Below are 17,291 nucleotides of genomic sequence, written 5' to 3' on the forward strand. Positions count from 1 at the left end.
GTCAGCCCCTGTCACATGGTCACCGGCGCCATCTTGTGCTCCTACCATGTGACAGGAGCTGACCAATGGCACCGGTAGCCCCTGTGACATAGTATGGGCAAAGGCTATCGGCGCCATTTTGAGTCCTGGCATCGGACGGCAGGTCGCTCCGGGACCCCCGTTGGACCCACAGGGACTTTTGGCCAGCTTGGGGGGGGGCCTCCTGACCCCCACAAGACTTGCCAAAAGTCCAGTGGGGGTCCGGGAGCGACCTCCTTGCACGCCGGCCAGCCGATGCCAATGCTCAAAATGATGCCAATCGCCTTTGCCCTCACTATGACACACATAGTGAGGGCAAAGGCGATCGGCATCATTTTGAGCATTGGCATCGGCTGGCCGGCGTGCAAGGAGGTCGCTCCCGGACCCCCGCTGGACTTTTGGCAAGTCTTGTGGGGGTCAGGAGGCCCCCCCAAGCTGGCCAAAAGTCCCTGTGGGTCCAACGGGGGTCCCGGAGCGACCTGCCGTCCGACGCCAGGACTCAAAATGGCGCCGATAGCCTTTGCCCATACTATGTCACAGGGGCTACCGGTGCCATTGGTCAGCCCCTGTCACATGGTAGGAGCACAAGATGGCGCCGGTGACCATGTGATAGGGACTGACCAATGGCACCGGTAGCCCCTGTGACACAGGCTATCGGCGCCGTGATGAAACCGGCAAACGAGTGCAGCAATGGCTTCCTGACTCCCCGCTGGACCACCAGGGAGTTTTGGTAAGTCTTGGGGGGGTCAGGAGGGTGGGGGGTTGTAGTTAATTTTAATTTTAGCTGGGACAATAATTTAACTCGCCGTAGTAACGTATTTATAGATCGACAACTTATGGAATTCTCCATACTTCCGCATGAAACGGAATTGACCCCCCCCCACGAATACGTATCACGTACGCAACGAAAACTTTTTCCCTGCACATCCCTAATATATAGTGACTTCTTGACCTTATATTTTACCAACTAAAATCAAATATCTTCCCGTAGGATCACTAATTTGCTGAAGCAGCTGAATTGTTATTTTGTATGCACCAAAACTGCCACCCACCTGCACAAAAATATTGTCCTACCCAACTTCTTTTAAGTTTTTTGTACTCCTCCTCTGACAAATGGGTTTCCTGGATCCCAGCTATAGCCACCTTATATCTTTTTAGGGCTGCTAATATTTTCTTCCTTTTGATAAAACAGCTATTTTTAATCTGTGTGGCTGAATACTGTCTATGCCTAAAAAAAAAGTATCTGCATCACATCTTTTCACAGTTAAACATAACTATATTTGGCATTAATTAATCCAGAGTTCCTTTTGACTTCATAATAAGCAATTGCTAAATAATCTAAGATTTATACATAGTAAAGAGAACATGAAAATAGTATTCAGAAGAAAATGCTTTTGGTAGCCATAGTAACTCAGAAGAGTCCCACTTGTTTACTTCTGTATTAAATCGTTCCATGCCATAGAAGCAGAGAAGATGCTGGCAGATAGAACCCCTTGGTCCACCCTGTCTCAACATTCGTTCCTGCCTTCTCTGCCCACCCACACAAAAATGCTACTTCATCTGTGGTTCACCACCAACACCACCACTACCTTTCCCTTGCCAAATGGCCCCTTTGTGTCTGTTACAAGAGTAGAATTGGTTAAGCTCGCTTATGAAGAAAGGAACTTTCTTATACAGAGGTGTAGTGCATTTGTGACTGGTGATGTTGCGGGTCCATCCTCTAAAAGGTGGATCGGTTCTAGCAGGCTATGTAGGTGTCTCAGTGAGTCACTATAGGGGGTCACGTGGGAGTCGGTGTGGGAGCTGAAAGAGATGTCTTCCAAAGAACTGAACAGGCATCCATAGGGCTGTAGCTCTCCAAAGCTCCTGGAAGGGAGAGAGAACGCGTTTCCTTTCTTTTCCATATTAAAGTTGGAGTAGGTTCAGTGAGGGATCCATCTAGTATCAGGTCTCAGGAGGGGTTCTTAACCCAAGGTTGCAGGGTTAAAGAAAGTCTTCTGGGAGATCGGCTCAATAACCAAGTAGTTCTACTGTCCAAACTGGAAGAAAAGAACTTTTCTAAGTCTTAAGATACATTTTCACAAGGAAGCAGAGGTGTGTACGAAAGAAGAGAATGGCCTAGTTTTCCTGAAACTTAATTAAGGGACCTAAGAAACTGAACTGGTGCTTTTTGTGTTTGTGAAACCCTAAGAACTGTTTTTTACTGATTTTTATATTTTTCTTACTATATATTCTTATCAGTAAAATCTATCTTCATTTGGGACAACACTCATGGTGTGAGGACTGCTCATTGAGTGACTGTGAGTGAGACCCCCTGGGCCTTACAGGTTAGTCTTCCCTCATTAGCAGGATCCATGGTCCAGATACTGCCTAGAGTGCCAATAGTTCAGAGGTCACTGAAGCATGGCTTCTTGTAAAAGGGGAGTTAGACAAGCATGCTTGAACGCCACTTCACCAATCAAAATTAAGTTTTCCCATAGAACTTTGATGGGGAGCGAGGGGGAAGGGTCTATGAAGTTTTCATGCACATATGATTTGAAAATATCATTCACAAAAATCTTTAGAAAATAGTCTATAAAACAGGCAACAACCCTGCTCTCTCTCAGCAGATCAAGGATGATTGTTGCACATTGTGCCAAGGCCTTACACCTCAAGGTCAAACATGACACTCAGTAGGTCAAGAGACATGCTTATAGAGAATAATTGTCTTCTTTATGATTTACAATAGTGACAAGTATAAGACAGCTAGTTCTAGGAATGGGCAAACTTCCTCAGCAGGCTCAGTTCAAACTTGTGTTCTGATTTGCAAATATTTATTTATTTATTTATTTTTATTTTTATATACCGATGTTCCTGTATAATATACATATCGCACCGGTTTACAGTGAAATCAAACTGATGCCTCTAGGGCAGCTTACAATGAAACATAAAAACTAACAATAAATAACTTGGACTACCTCTTGGGCAGCTTACAATGAGAACAGAGTAACAAAAAAGTACTTGGACAATAAGGAATTTGCAGAGAACTTACAATGAACAACAAATATCTCATTCAAGTTCACCTGGATACTTAGAGTCAGCTTCAACACAGTTTGATTCTGATTCAAGTTTCTTGTTTGAAGGGGTGGGTCAGGTTTAATCTGAGTTTGCACAGATTGGTTGCCACTGCTGCACATACCTACAGATTTGAACAAAGATGGATTGAATTACTTCAATTAGAGGTTTTTTAAAAAGTGTAAATATTCATTCATATCTGAACTGTGTTCAAAAAATTTGAAATCAAGCAAGTATGGAGATGCAAGTTAAACTGTGAGTGGCTAACATGTATACAATCCGATTCATGTCCTTTCCCTTCTGACTATCTGAACATCTCCAGTTCAGATTTAGAGTCTAATTTTACTAAAAAAAATATATATTTTCTCCACAGACATAGAATGGGAAAAAAAAACCTTAATAAATCAGACCCTTACTCTGAAGTAGTTTGACCAATAGCAGCATAAAGTCTGATCTTCCTAATCCCCACCACGCACGCACACACACACACACCACGCACACACACACACACACCACACACACACACCACACACACCACACACACACACACCACAAGCTGCAAGTAAAGAATTAAACATTCTGTGGGCTATTGATTCTGAACATTGAGTTGTCAGAGTGCTTTAGCATAAAAGTTTGTAACATAGGGAAGACAATATTCAATACAAGCAAATAGCGATTTACCCAGATAAATTGGCCTGTCTGAAAATTACTCTACTCTACTCAATCTGGGTACAAGCATGCGAGTGCTTTTAGCTACACTGAGGGGAGGCATTCCCAGGGGCGGGGAGTGGCGGGCTAGGGATACAACATGTGCAGATTTAACTTTCGGATCTATAGACATTGCTTTCCAGCCATTTTCTACTCAAACTGCAGGCGCAAATTATCCGGTGACCTTGTAGGCAAATTCCCAAGAGAAACTACCCATCTAGTTTCTGTTTGAAAATTAAGCTACAAGACCCAAGGGCACAAAGTACCTGCAGACTTTGTAGCTAGAAGAGTTCACTGAAAATTGCCTTTAATGTGTCAATATCAACACTGACGTGTTGAGAAATATGAGCGCATTTAAAGAAAGTTTTCCTCCGAATTTGGGAACCATGTTGTTAGGATTTGTGGGTTTGTGGGCCCTGGGCGGAGGTGAGAGATGGTACCGCCAACGGGGAGGAGCCCCGTGAGCCTCACCGTCGGGAGGCGAGGTCTCAGCTGCTGGGTGTGCAGGACAGCAGGTACTGGAGAGAGACACTGCCCACGGAGCGGGGAGTGTAGCAAGGAAGTCACACAGACCCAGAGGTGCCACAGGGTCTGTGGAGTGGGGTATACCCAAGAGAGAGGAGTCCTCTGTAGAGATGATACGGCAATGATCCACACAGCGGGGTACACCGGTGAGGGTCCTTAGTAGAGATGATACATTAGTGGTTTGCAGAGCGGGGCAGACCAATGAGGATTCCTCAGTAGAGACGATACGGTAGTGGTCCGCAGAGTGGGATACACCGATGAGGGTTCCTCAGTAGAGATGATACGGTAATGGTCCACAGAGTGGGGTACACCGATGAGGGTTCCTCATTAGAGACGATACGGTAGTGGTCCGCAGAGTGGGATACACCGATGAGGGTTCCTCAGTAGAGATGATATGGTAATGGTCCACAGAGTGGGGTACACCGGTGAGGGTCCTCAGTAGAGATGATATGGTAATGGTCCACAGAGTGGGGTACACCGATGAGGATCCTCAGTAGAGATGATACGGTAATGGTCCACAGAGTGGGGTACACCGATGAGGGTTCCTCATTAGAGACGATACGGTAGTGGTCCGCAGAGTGGGATACACCGATGAGGGTTCCTCATTAGAGATGATACGGTAGTGGTCCGCAGAGCGGGATACACCGATGAGGGTTCCTCAGTAGAGAGAATACGTTAGTGATCTGCGAGCGAAGTACTTACAGTGGAAGTAGTGATGGTTCCACAGGGAGCCCCGGGAAACGAGGCAGGCAGCAGTCAGTCCTTGGCGAAAGGCCCTCCAAGGAGTGGATAGCCAGAGATGAGGAAAGGGCCCTCGAGGAGCGGGGACCCGGGTTGTCTCACGCCGAGGAAGCAGGAGCTGGAACAGAAGGTCTGTAGTGAGCAAAGCGGATTCAGCAATGAGGGAACTCGTTGCCAAGTCGTAGGCAGACAGGGCCAGCCAGCTTAAGAGTCCATGGAGAATGACGTTATGGGGGGGGGGGGGGGGGGGACATGCCCCCGAGGTTACTGCCATGACCTGCATAAGACTGGCCCGGAAGCGCACAAGCGTGCCTAAGGAGCTCCAAGGGCAAGATGGCGGTCGGCAGCGTCCACGCCATCCAGGGAGGCCCAGGAATAGGGGCGGGCAGGCCGGCAATAGCTGGCGGAGGCCACAAGTCTTCCCAGTGGAGTCAGTGCATTGAGGCAAGAGGTGAGGAACAGCGGTCGCAGACAGCTGCGACCGACGGGCATAACACACATATATAATCTCTCTATCTCATAAGGCCCAGATTTTGATTCTGAATGATTATTAACTAAGTCTTGGAACTGGAGTACATGATGTCTCTTATGGACTTATGTTGGACTTGAGTCAACAGGGGGAGGATAGGGGAAGGGAGGAATTGTTCTGTAAAGGGTTTAGTGTTATTCCTCAGTGAGCAGTGAAAAGAGTCTGTCAGTGTCTCAGCTCTTGGTTCTGTGCTGAATTTACAAAATTAATAAAAAAAAGATTTGAACATAAAGGTCCTGAGCTTCACATTTCAGCCTGTCTGATGTGGTTAGTGGAGCATTAAACAATGTCATAATGTTACATGATATGTAAGACTACCAGCTGTCGCTCTTTCTTTCTTTGCATTGTCACTGACATGTTTAAGCTTCTGTGATTCAAAGGTTGGTGTACATTGACCTCCTGACCACTTTAATGTCCCTTATAAGTAAGATCTAAGGACCATAACATATATATGACCTTAAAGCTCCAAAGCCATGAACAAAAGGACCAACTAAAACTAAGCTCAACAGATTGTATAACATATGACAATGGAACATTATATACATAACTACACAAATATATAGAACAGTAATGCAAAAACTATTGTGGAAGGGATCAATAGGCTCAAAGTGACAAGACTAGCTTTGGACTTGTCTATCCAATTGTATGCAACTCATGTTATTACCAGCTGGCTTTAGGCAAAACAAAATTACAAGCAGCAAATGCAAAAATTATAGTGAATACAGATTTGCATTTATAAGTTATTCTCAAACTACTTTATCATATACACCTATAAAGCTACACTTAAAGAGAAACATTTATAAGGGCCAAATGGACACTACTAAGCTTTTTTTTTTTTTTGCATAGATACAAAATGGGAATCACCATTTAAGTACATCTGGAGCTTATTCAAAAAGTGATTTTTCCCCATTCTGTACCTACTGAAAGAAAACCTTTATTGATTAAGGCATTAAGTATGGTTAGGAACATAGCATGACGAAGAGAACACACTGATAAAAATGTAGAGGTCCAGCTAAGGCCTAGATTTATCAAACTGCTATAAATATAGCAGAAATAGCACCCGTAATAAAAAGGGGGCACGGTTAGTCTAATTTCCCTGCTCCCACACTGCATAGGTAATTTCCGCAAGCTGTGATAATATTTATCGCACCAGCACTAATTTTCACATCACATGCTGATTAATACACGACAGGTGCATTATCGAAAAGGTTTTTAATGCTCATGCCGAGAGAGTGAGAGAGACTGTATTAGGGGGCACTTTTAACTCGGGGTGGGGTAGGTTTGGGGGGGGGCAGTTTTACATACACAGTCAGAGGTACGAACAGCAAAGTTGACATCACTGAAGATTTTGTGTTATTTGGAACGATGAAAAGTAAAAGAGGACTTGATTTGTACATTCTACTCTCTACCTTTTCGGTCAGTACATTGTACAAATCAACTCCTCTTTTACCTTCCAGGGGCAGGGTGCCTTTACCCCACTAAAGTAGCTGGATAATTTTAGGCCAGCTGAAGAGCAGTTCTAAAGTTAGCCAGAAAAACGTATCCAGCTAACTTTAAGATAGCCGGATATATTCAGGGCACCTGTGCCACTAAATATCCCAGCTAAGTTAGCCAGATGTTTATCTGGCTCCTAGCCAGCCAGCAGCTAAATATGGACCTCTGAAAACCAGCAAGGCAGCTGGATAGAGATGATACCTTGATTGAGCTAACAAATATTTTAAAATGTATACGTTTTGGACAATAACAATATTTTTTTTTAGCAACCAATCAACTTAGGAGTGTATAAACTACAGGATGTAGATACTAATGATTTTTTTTGTCTACTTATCCTCTCTATTAATGATTGGTTTTGGTTTTCCATATACGTCTGTCCCAGGTAGAAAAAAGTAGGGAGCCAAGATCAGTCTGCTCTTAATCTGCGGGGTTTTTGGTTTTTTTTGCACATGCAGATGTGTGGTTTGGGTGATACAAGTGATTTCATTTATCTTTTTTTACATTTCATACGCAACCTGCGCATCTCTGGCAGAGACATCTGGCTAGTCTTACTCAGCGGAGCTGTCAAGATATTGAAAGGCTCCCTGCAGCACACATCAGCCACGGGCCTTCCAGCTTTTATCATCATCTGCGCTTTCCCCCACCCCACCCCCCATCCAATTCTTTCCACATGCGGAGGAGCCCCAGCTGGCAATAATACCCACATATGAAAAGTGTACATCTACGTTCTGAAAGGATATGCAGCAACCACCAAGAAGCAATGTTCTGGAGCTCGGCAGAAATGGAAGCTGAGGGGCTGAATGATTCTGTGATTATTCTAGCAAACCTTCCGTCTGTGACGCACCATCTGTGTGGGCAAGCTTAACCTGAGATCTCAAGTTTAATTACCAGGGTAGTCATTTGCTAATAGATTGTAGACCGTTCTACTTAATCATCTCCCACACACTAAGCAGTTCTGGGAGATTCTGAGAGCTCCGGGTTAAGGGGCTAATCTAGTGCAGAGCCTGTGTTACCAGTCGCCCTCTTAATAATGGTTTGGGGATCATTGCTGAGGTCAGTACTGGAGGACCATAACCCAGCTCAAATTGTAAGCACACACAGTAAATCAGACCTGTAAACATAAACAAAATAATTCTGTCTTCTTCAGCAATGTCACTGAGTATATACATAAGATAGCAAATTGCAGAGCATTTAAAGTGGCTGTAGTGGTATTATGAATGGGCTATTTTAATTTATAATGCTAATTCTTCAATTCTCATCGCATTCAAAACTTCTGATGAACATGATTTGTGGTCTCTGTCTTTAGAAACTAAATGGTCTGACCAGTCCAGGAAAGCCAACCACAGTATATTTCTACCATTTTATATGATATTGCCCCTAAAATGAGGTGGTATCATGTTTTGTTTTGTTTTTTCTCATATTTTTAAAGTAACTTTGCATCCATTCCTGAGAAATCTGAATGTGTACAAAACAACCTGTTTTTTATGCTATTAATAATTTTACGAAGATCTTTCAATGTTAATGTTTTTTTCTCCCTCCTCTTTGCTCTTTCATGCTATTTTGCCCTCAGCCTTGGTCTCCTTCCATTTCCCTTACTTTTCCAGCTCCAAAGTTTCCATTACCTAAGGAAATATTCTTAAGCAAAGATCCTAATGCTCCCTGAAATGTGTTCCCAGGCATGTAAACAAACATATTCAGTTTTACTCTCTTTTATCAAGTTTCATGCCATGATGTGAATTCTAATGCTTCTAAAGGTGTCAGATCACCAGTTATAAGAACTACTATAAATTGTCATGCTGGCTGAGATTTAATTCAAAATACAATCACCTCTTCCCAGAGGTCACTCAGACAATATTGAAGCCAGCCTGAATACAAGTCATCTCCTACTTATCTGAATACAGACTTTTGACCTGGAGCACTAGTCTAGACAAGGGTGATTCAGGGGTCAGACACTCATGTCATGTATTGTATAACTGCTGCGAGTTAGTCAACTGAAGTCATTCATTAGATAGCAGAGCTGCTTGGACCCTGACAAATTATTTTTGGCCATCACCCACTTGTGCAAATGTGAGTCGCTTTGCGCTGAAAACTTGCATTAAAATCCAGACCTACTTACTTGAAAATATCAGCTGAGGCAAACTGGGTAAATTTGAGCTGCCTCAGAGAATTTCAGATGGGCTGCTCATGCTTAATGAAATCTTCTGTTTGTATATAAAGCATATAAATATTCAGAATATAAATATTTTTAATAAAATAATAAATAAATAAATAAATGGTATTATACAGTGCTATTAGCATATTAATGCAGACTTCATGTTTTTGATGGTCTTATCTTCTGTTTACCTATTGTGTTTATGTTATGTGTTATTTATTGTATTACATGTTATTTTTGTAATCCACTATGAGCAAATGTTTTTGAATTGGTGGATAATAAATGCCCAAATTAATAATACGGAGGTCAATATTCAGTAAGCCAAGCAGCAGCAAAGCTATCTGGGTAAATTGGATAACTTATGCCAAATATTCGGTGGGAGCAGGGCCGGTGCAAGGGAATTGGGCGCCCTAGGCGACCCTTGCGCTGCCACCCCCCACCCCGGTCGTGCCCCCTCCCCGGTCGTGCCCCCCTACCTGTTTCGGCGCCGACTGTGTGCTTCTCAGGGCGCCAAGCCGTAGGGGGCGCCAACGAGCAGCCACGTGGTGCCGCAAGCGGGGCCTATCCCGCTCGCGGCAAAAAGAAATAGAAACAGTTGGCGCCGAAGCAGCATACAGGGGCCGATGCAATAAAATTTGCAGAAAGCGGGCACTTCCTTAGCGCACGCAAGAGAGGCACCATGCAATAACCAAATTAGGGGGTCGCGCTAGCAAGGAGGCGCTAAGGTCGCAACCTTAGCGCCTTCTTGCTAACGCGACCCCGTGGTTACCGGCGGTCTGCCGGTTATGAACACCGATGCCGATAAACTCTTCAAAGCGGCCGGCAGAGGGTTTTTTTTCTTTTTTTTTTAAACGTACAGAAAAGCATTTCTTTCTGCTTTTCTGTACTTTTTTTCAGTGCACTCAGCTATTAACGCCTGCTCCAGGCAGGCGTTAATATCTGAGCGATAAACGTGTGTCTGAGATGCACATTTATCTTTTTGCATTTGGAGTGAATGAGTAATAGCCTCATTCACATGCATTTGCATGTGATGAGCGCTAACTCATTCACTCCGTGTCGGACGCGCATTAAATAGGCGCTAATCCCCCTTTTGCATTAGGGGGTGGACTAGCGCCTATTTAAGCCGCGTCCAACAGCAGGTTAAACAGTGCGCTCGGCTGAGCGCACTGTATTGCCTCGGCCCCACAATCTCTATTTCCGTTTGCCGTGAACGGGATAGGCCCCGCTTGCGGCACCACGTGGCTGCTCTTCGGCGCCCTATGTGACCGCCGAAGTTCGCCTAATGACGCGCGCCGGCCCTGGGTGGGAGGTATCTCTCACTGAAAATACAAGGTTAAAGTTATCCGGGTAACTTAACCCTTAGCCGGCTTACTGAATGTTGGGTTTTTTATAAAGTAACCAGCAAACAGCCCTTCTCTCTCCCAGTGCCCCAAATTAAAAAGAAAGGATCCTGCCAGCAGCCCCAATCCCTCCCTCCAGTTCTACATCTAAACTGATCCTCCCTCCCATGCTCCCCACACCCCCAGAAGCCTACTGTTTGAGCCAGAGAGCTGTACTGGCATTTAACACTGAAGCCAGCGGGAGAAGGCCAGATCCTCTCCTTCGCCTGCTGGCTTAAGAGGTTTTGCTTTTGTCTCAATGGACATGTGTCTTAGGAGAATGAGAGTCAGAGATCTAGGTTTTCAAATTATTTTTTGGTTAAGGGCCAGAACTTTGCCAGACATTACAAATCTGCCTGTTTTTTCTCTTGCAATTTTGCTTACACAGTTTACTGCACTAATAGCACTTCAACTCATTACAATGTTATTTTACATATTCACATAATACTTAATATTGTAATAAACACCCATGGACATTTACACATTGCAAAATTTTCTAACAGAAAGTCTTTCAGAGAGGTAAAAACACAGGGAAGCAGGTTATTTACTTATTTATTCATTCTAATTTGTCACACTCCAGTTTATCTAAATGACTATCGGCATGGTACAACACAAAATAAGCAATTAAACAAATGTAAGACTAAAAACAAAATAAAAAAAAAATAATAGAAACACAACTAGAAGTATATAAACTAGATGCCAAAAAACAACACTGATAGCTATTTTCTTGTGTAATGAAACTACTTTCTCACATTCCAATGAACAGACCCTGCCATATCCCTGGCAAACTACTAAGCTTTCCAAATTCACCTTATGACCCAGAACGCATAAAAATTCTTAAAACAGTTTCCCCTTACATTCATCTAAGTACAATATGTCCATCTTGAAACAAAAACAAGAACAAAATCCAAGCTTGGAAAATCGTTCTCCACACAAAGGGGTAGATTTTAAGACCTACGCGCGATTTTATAACCTGCACGTGCCAGTGCATGTTATAAAATCGGGGGTCGGCGTGCGCAAGGGGGTGCACATTAGTGAAACTTGTGCACGACGACGACCTGCTGCCTTCCCCCTTTCCCAACCCCCTAAACTAACCTCCCTTCCCCTAACTTACCCACCCCCTAGCCCTAACCTAGACCCCCCCCCCCCCGACCTTTATCCTACTTTTTGTGCCTGCTCCGAGGCAGGCGCAGGTTGCACGAACCGGCACCCTGCTGGCACGCAATCCATTTGTCACTGTGCCGGGAGCCTCTGACCCCGCCCCCTCCCCTTTTCCGACACCCCAGGACTTAAGTGCGTCCTGGGGCTTTACGCGCATGGCCAGGCCTTTTTAAAATAGGCCCGGCACGCGTATGTTGTGCCTGTCGGTTTCCGACGCCCTCTCTCCACCCTCCTCACCTCTTTGGCGCCTCCCTCTTCGGCCGCGGGAAGATTGGCTGCGGCGGCGTCTTCCTGCCGAGGTCCTCCCGTGTCCCCAGACCGGCTTCACGCTGCTAACCGCCATGTTTCCTGGAGGCCTTGGGGGGGTGCGCGCGGCGCGGCCCCGACTGAAGTACCGGCGATGGCGCGAAACTCGGGGGTGTCCCCCGAAGATGACGTCACCCGCGACGGATATTTAAGGACTTAGAATTTGCTAACATATCGAGTTAGCAAGGAATGACAATGGACTCGCTTCGACTTTCCAAGCTCCTCTGCCTCCTCGGACTAACCAGGGGTACCTGCTCCTTGGGGGCCTCGTTCTCTGTCTTACTTTGTAGATTGCAGTCTGGAACCGGTACTCGCTCCTCAAGGGCCCTTGTTCCCGGACTTCTTCGAATTCACTTCTGCCAGGAAGTCAGCACTGCCTACTACATCAGTGAGGTTACCATCGCTCTCTCAGAGCTTTCCCTGGAACCGGTACTCGCTCCTCGAGGGCCCTTGTTCCCAGGACTTGCTTCGAATTCACTTCTGCCTGGAAGTCATCACTGCCTACTACATCAGTGAGGTTACCATCGCTCTCTCAGAGCTTTCCCTGGAACCAGGTACTCGCTCCTCGAGGGCCTATACATTCCAGCTCCTGGGCTTCTATGAGACATTGTGTGAGTCTTACCATCAGGTTCAGTACATGAACTCCGCATTACTCTGCCTACTCACTAATTTTCAGTTTCTCTTCAGCTCAGCCTCCAGGGATCGCTAGTTCCAGTATCTGAGGGACTACAGCCCAGCCGGGACACTTCCAGCTCACTACTGCCACCTCTGGTGGTTCAGTATACTGTCTCATAAAAGAACTAGTGTGTGTCTGTCTCCATACTCTGAGCCTGACCGGTGGTCCCTCTCGGGAGTCTTCCCCGGGGGCGTGGTCATCTGCCACTGGTCCAAGGATCCACCCACAACTCTCCTAAATACTATAGATTGCTAACTCCTATCTGATTGCTCCTCCCATCAGATAGCGGTTTCATTACAGCGTAGGGCATTTAAAATCCAGGCCAAAGCTTTTATATAGTAATAGGATAACTTTCAAGCAACTGTGTGCAGAAGCATGTAAGCATGTACATGGCCGCACATAGTTTTAAAATAGTATTTTATAAAACGTGTGTATGATATATATTTTGCAACATACGCATGTATGCGAGTTTACGTGCAAATACATGCGATGAATTGAAACACGTATATCAATACATTGAATGTGCTGACTTTTCCTATTTTAAAAACATAAGTGCATTTATTTTAAGCACAAAATTAAAGTAGGACTAAATCCCAATATATGCACGTCTGCCAATTTTAAAAAATGTGCTTGCCAAGGAAATTACCAGTTTTATCAATAAATTCACCAGTTTGCCCAGTACTTCTCCAGGTCATCGAAAAATTCCTGGTTCTTCAGCCTGAGCTCTCCTCCAGTTCACCCAGACCTCCTACCCAGGCAGTACAACATATTAAACACATTTAATATCACTTACGCCACATAATTAACAGGTGTAAATATACGTGAGTAAGTTGGAAAATGCACACACGTCTTTTGAAATAGCATCAATACTGGCCCTGCTATGCAACGCCCCTAGACTACTACTTTTTTATATGCTGATATGTATGTGCAAAAGTGAAAATATGTGCATATATTTTACTTTTATAAAATAAGAAGTTTGCAAGTAGAGGCTACTTTCACATGTACATGCTCATTTTTACACATGGAATATTCTGGGAATTCACCTTTATGTGAATGCTGACAGATGCAATTCATAAGAACATAAGATCTGCCCTGCTGGGTCAGGCCAAAGATCCAGTCAGCTCATCATCCTATCTCTGACAATGACACAAGTACCCGCCAGAATCCCAAAACGTTGATGCATTCCTTGTTGTCTGTTCTCAGGAATAAGTGGTGGCTTTCCACCTGGATAATAATAGTTTATGGACTCTTCTTCCAAGAAAACGCTATCCAAAACCCTTTTAAAACCAAGCTATACTAGATGCCTAGAGCACATCCTCTGGCAAACAATTCCACAGATTCAAAGTGCTTTGCGTGATAAAATACTTTCCCCAATTTGTCTTAAATCTGCTATCGGTTAGTTTCCTGGCATGTTAGTAGTATACGACAGGATAAATAACTGTTCCCTCTTTACCTGTTCCATTCCACATTATTTATAGACCTCTATCATATCCCCTTTCAGTCATCTCCTCTCTAGGATGAAGAGTGCTGAACTGTTCATCCTTTCTTCATAGGAGAGCAATTCCTTGCCCTTTATCATTTTTGTTGTTCCTCCCTGCACCTTTTTTAGTTCGGCACCAGAATAGGGTGGGCCACAGGGACCATGGTCCCACCAGCTTTGGGCAAATGAGCAGGGCAAGCTATTTGTTAAAAATGCTTCTTATCTACATGCTAGCCAATTCCTTCCCACTCTCTTAAACCCCTCCTGCTTCCTGAAGCAGTGCTGCTCTGCTTCCCTGCAATCCTCCTGCTTCTGTGCAGCTTGAGGCACAGGTTAGAAGACGTGACTTCCGCCAAGAGCAAAGCTGCACATAAAAACAAGTATCACCACGTGTAGCTCCTCTTTACCGCGGACCTCCGCAGCACCGAACCTGCCTGTTCTTGTCGTCTTTGTTGTCATCACTGCCAAAGGACATCTTTTGCTACTGCCGCTGCCAGACCTTCCTTGCCAGCGGATGTGACTTTCTGAAAGCAGCCAATGCCGGCCCTGACTTCCTTAATGCGGCCAGTAACAGACCTGTCTCATCGCCAGACCTGCGGTGCCTCTAGGAGACCTGGAAGCAGTCTCACTTCAGTCCTTCCAGACTGGAGACGGAGAGGTAACTCATCCACCTGGACAAATGATGAGGAAGAGAGCAAGAGGAAGTGGTGGAAGCAGGGGAAGGGGGGAAAGGGGGGGGGCTGAACAGAGCCAACGCCAGGCAATTTCACACCTCTGGCTAAGGGAAAAACTGTGCCCTTACCCATTACATGCCACATGACACCGTGAGTTAGGAGGCGCTGTTAAGGTTTGTACAGCAATGCCCAAAGCAAACCTTACAGCCTTGCACGCCCCCCCCCATACACAATTATAATAACAGATTTTACATGAGAAAGGATATTCAAAGTACAGTCTTCTGAGATGAAATATCACTTACAATATGTATATTTTATTTACAATAGTATATTTTCATGCATTGCTGTCGTTAAAAAAAAAGCAAAAAAGACATTTGGAATCTATATGGTATTAGACGTATTGTAACTCGCCATGGCCAAAAAGCCACGAGAAAACAGAATTACAACACAATAAACTTTCTATTTCAAAACAGCCCTAACTGTCAGCACTAAAACAGTAACAACTTTACCTATGAAAAGGCAACACTGCAAATGTTACAACAGGCCATTAGATACCAATACACCCCCTATTAGGAAAACAGACAAGCCAAGTTGCTATAGATCCCTACACAGAAACTAAACATTAGCGGAATACTTCACCTCAGTCACACATGCAGAACAGACAGACCCTCAAATGCAGAATAAAGAGATCATAAAATATATATAGAAGCATGCAGACAAAAATGAACTGAAAAATGCAACAAGCCAAATTCTGTATACAGTGCAACATTGGAAAACAGAAACATAGCCATTCGTCATTAAAAAAAAAAAAAAAAAGAAATCAAGACATATATCAATAGTAGTAAAACCACATCAATAAAACAGCTAACAAATAAAATAACACCCAATAATTAAAAACTCATATAAACATTTTCTAAATACCAATATTTCATAACAGATATCAAAATAACATGCAATAATTAAAAATAATGAGTAAAAGAGAATGCCCCACTTTCCATATCTGGGACCTTTTGATTTCCAGATGCCCTAAAATTGTTATGGACTAGCAGGCAGAGAGGAAGAGGGGTTGTTATATACAAACTTTCTCCTCTCTCACATACACAAATGCATGCTCACTCTCATTCTCTCACACAAAAAAACATGATCTCTCTCATTCTCACAAAACACACACATGCTCTCTCTCTCACACACATACATGCTCATATTCTCTCACATACATGTTCTGATTCTCTCTCTCTCTGCATAGGCCCAGCGACGCGCATAAGCCCCAGGTCGCGTATATGTCCCAGGGCTTGAAAAAGGAGGCGGGGAGTGGGTGGGACAGTGCGGTCCGGGGGCAGGGCTGGGGCGGGTCCGGAGTCTCCAGGCACAGCGGCCATTTGCCGCTGTGCCCGGGATCGCAGACCGGCCATGGGCCGACGCGCGTAACCTACGCCTGTCCAAAGGCAGGCGCAACTCATCAGATAAAGGTAAAGGGGGGGTTTAGGTAGGGCTGGGGGGCAGGTTAGGTAGGGGAAGGTGGGGGGAAGGTGGGGGGGGCGCAGAAGGAAAGTTCCCTCTGTGGCCGCTCCGATTTCGGAGTGGCCTCAGAGGGAACAGAGGAAGGCTGTGCGGCTCGGCGTGCGCAAGGTGCACAAGTGTGCACCTTGCGCACGCCGACCCTGGATTTTATAACATGTGCGGCAGGTTGCGTGCACAAATCTACGCCCGCACATAAACCTGAAAATCTGGCCCATATTGTCTCTCGCACACACACACTTGCTCTCTCTCACTTTCCCCCCTCTTTTAGTAGTATCAGAAGTCTCCTTCAGCCGTGCGGCCAATGGGACAATTTCCTCTTGGGTCTGTGGAGGCCAACCATGTTCCACCTTAGTGCTCCTTCCTGCAGAGAAGGATGCACTGCTCATTCCCCTAAGGCCCTGCTGGCGATTCCATTGGGATGCACCATTCCTCTTCCTTCTCAGAGCCCGTCAGCCATGTTGCAGATTTCAGTGGGGCTGCAGCACTCCTCCTCCTACTCAGATCATGCCGCTCCGGATGGCAGCAGTAGGCGATATCACCAGTGGCACTATGGCACTCATTGGGAAGAGGCATCTGTAGCCAAGGCCATACTGGCCATAGGCACACTATGGCTCTGGGGCTGAAGGGAGAGAGGGTGTGGATTAGTGAGAGAGAGAGGAGAAGACTAGAGGGCAAGAGAAGATAACAAGGGTGGGAAGAGAAGGGGGGCTGAGGAGAGAATGGGCCAGGAGAGAGCAAGAGGGGGTGGGGTAGAAGGAAAAAAAAAGGGCAAAGGGAGAAGAGAGGAAGAAGGAGTTAGGTGGGTTGCTGAAGGGGGGAGAGGAGAGCTGGGAACAGGAGGAAGAAGTTGGCAGGAAAGAGAGAGGAAGAGCA

General features: G+C 45.1%; 1 long non-coding RNA gene across 1 annotated transcript in view; it reads right to left on the reverse strand.

Annotated features, from left to right (window-relative positions):
* Positions 1–1,124: 1,124 nt before the first annotated feature.
* LOC115089306 overlaps positions 1,125–17,291 on the reverse strand; it is a 50,935-nt gene continuing 34,768 nt past the window's right edge. Inside the window, exons 4-5 of the long non-coding RNA XR_003856059.1 lie at positions 3,081–3,196; positions 1,125–2,057 (exon numbers count right to left, since the gene is read on the reverse strand). This is a non-coding gene — a long non-coding RNA (uncharacterized LOC115089306). The remainder of the gene's footprint in view (positions 2,058–3,080; positions 3,197–17,291) is intronic.

The sequence above is a fragment of the Rhinatrema bivittatum genome, chromosome 4 (genome assembly GCF_901001135.1).
Source record: "Rhinatrema bivittatum chromosome 4, aRhiBiv1.1, whole genome shotgun sequence".
In the NCBI taxonomy this organism is placed as follows: domain Eukaryota; kingdom Metazoa; phylum Chordata; class Amphibia; order Gymnophiona; family Rhinatrematidae; genus Rhinatrema; species Rhinatrema bivittatum.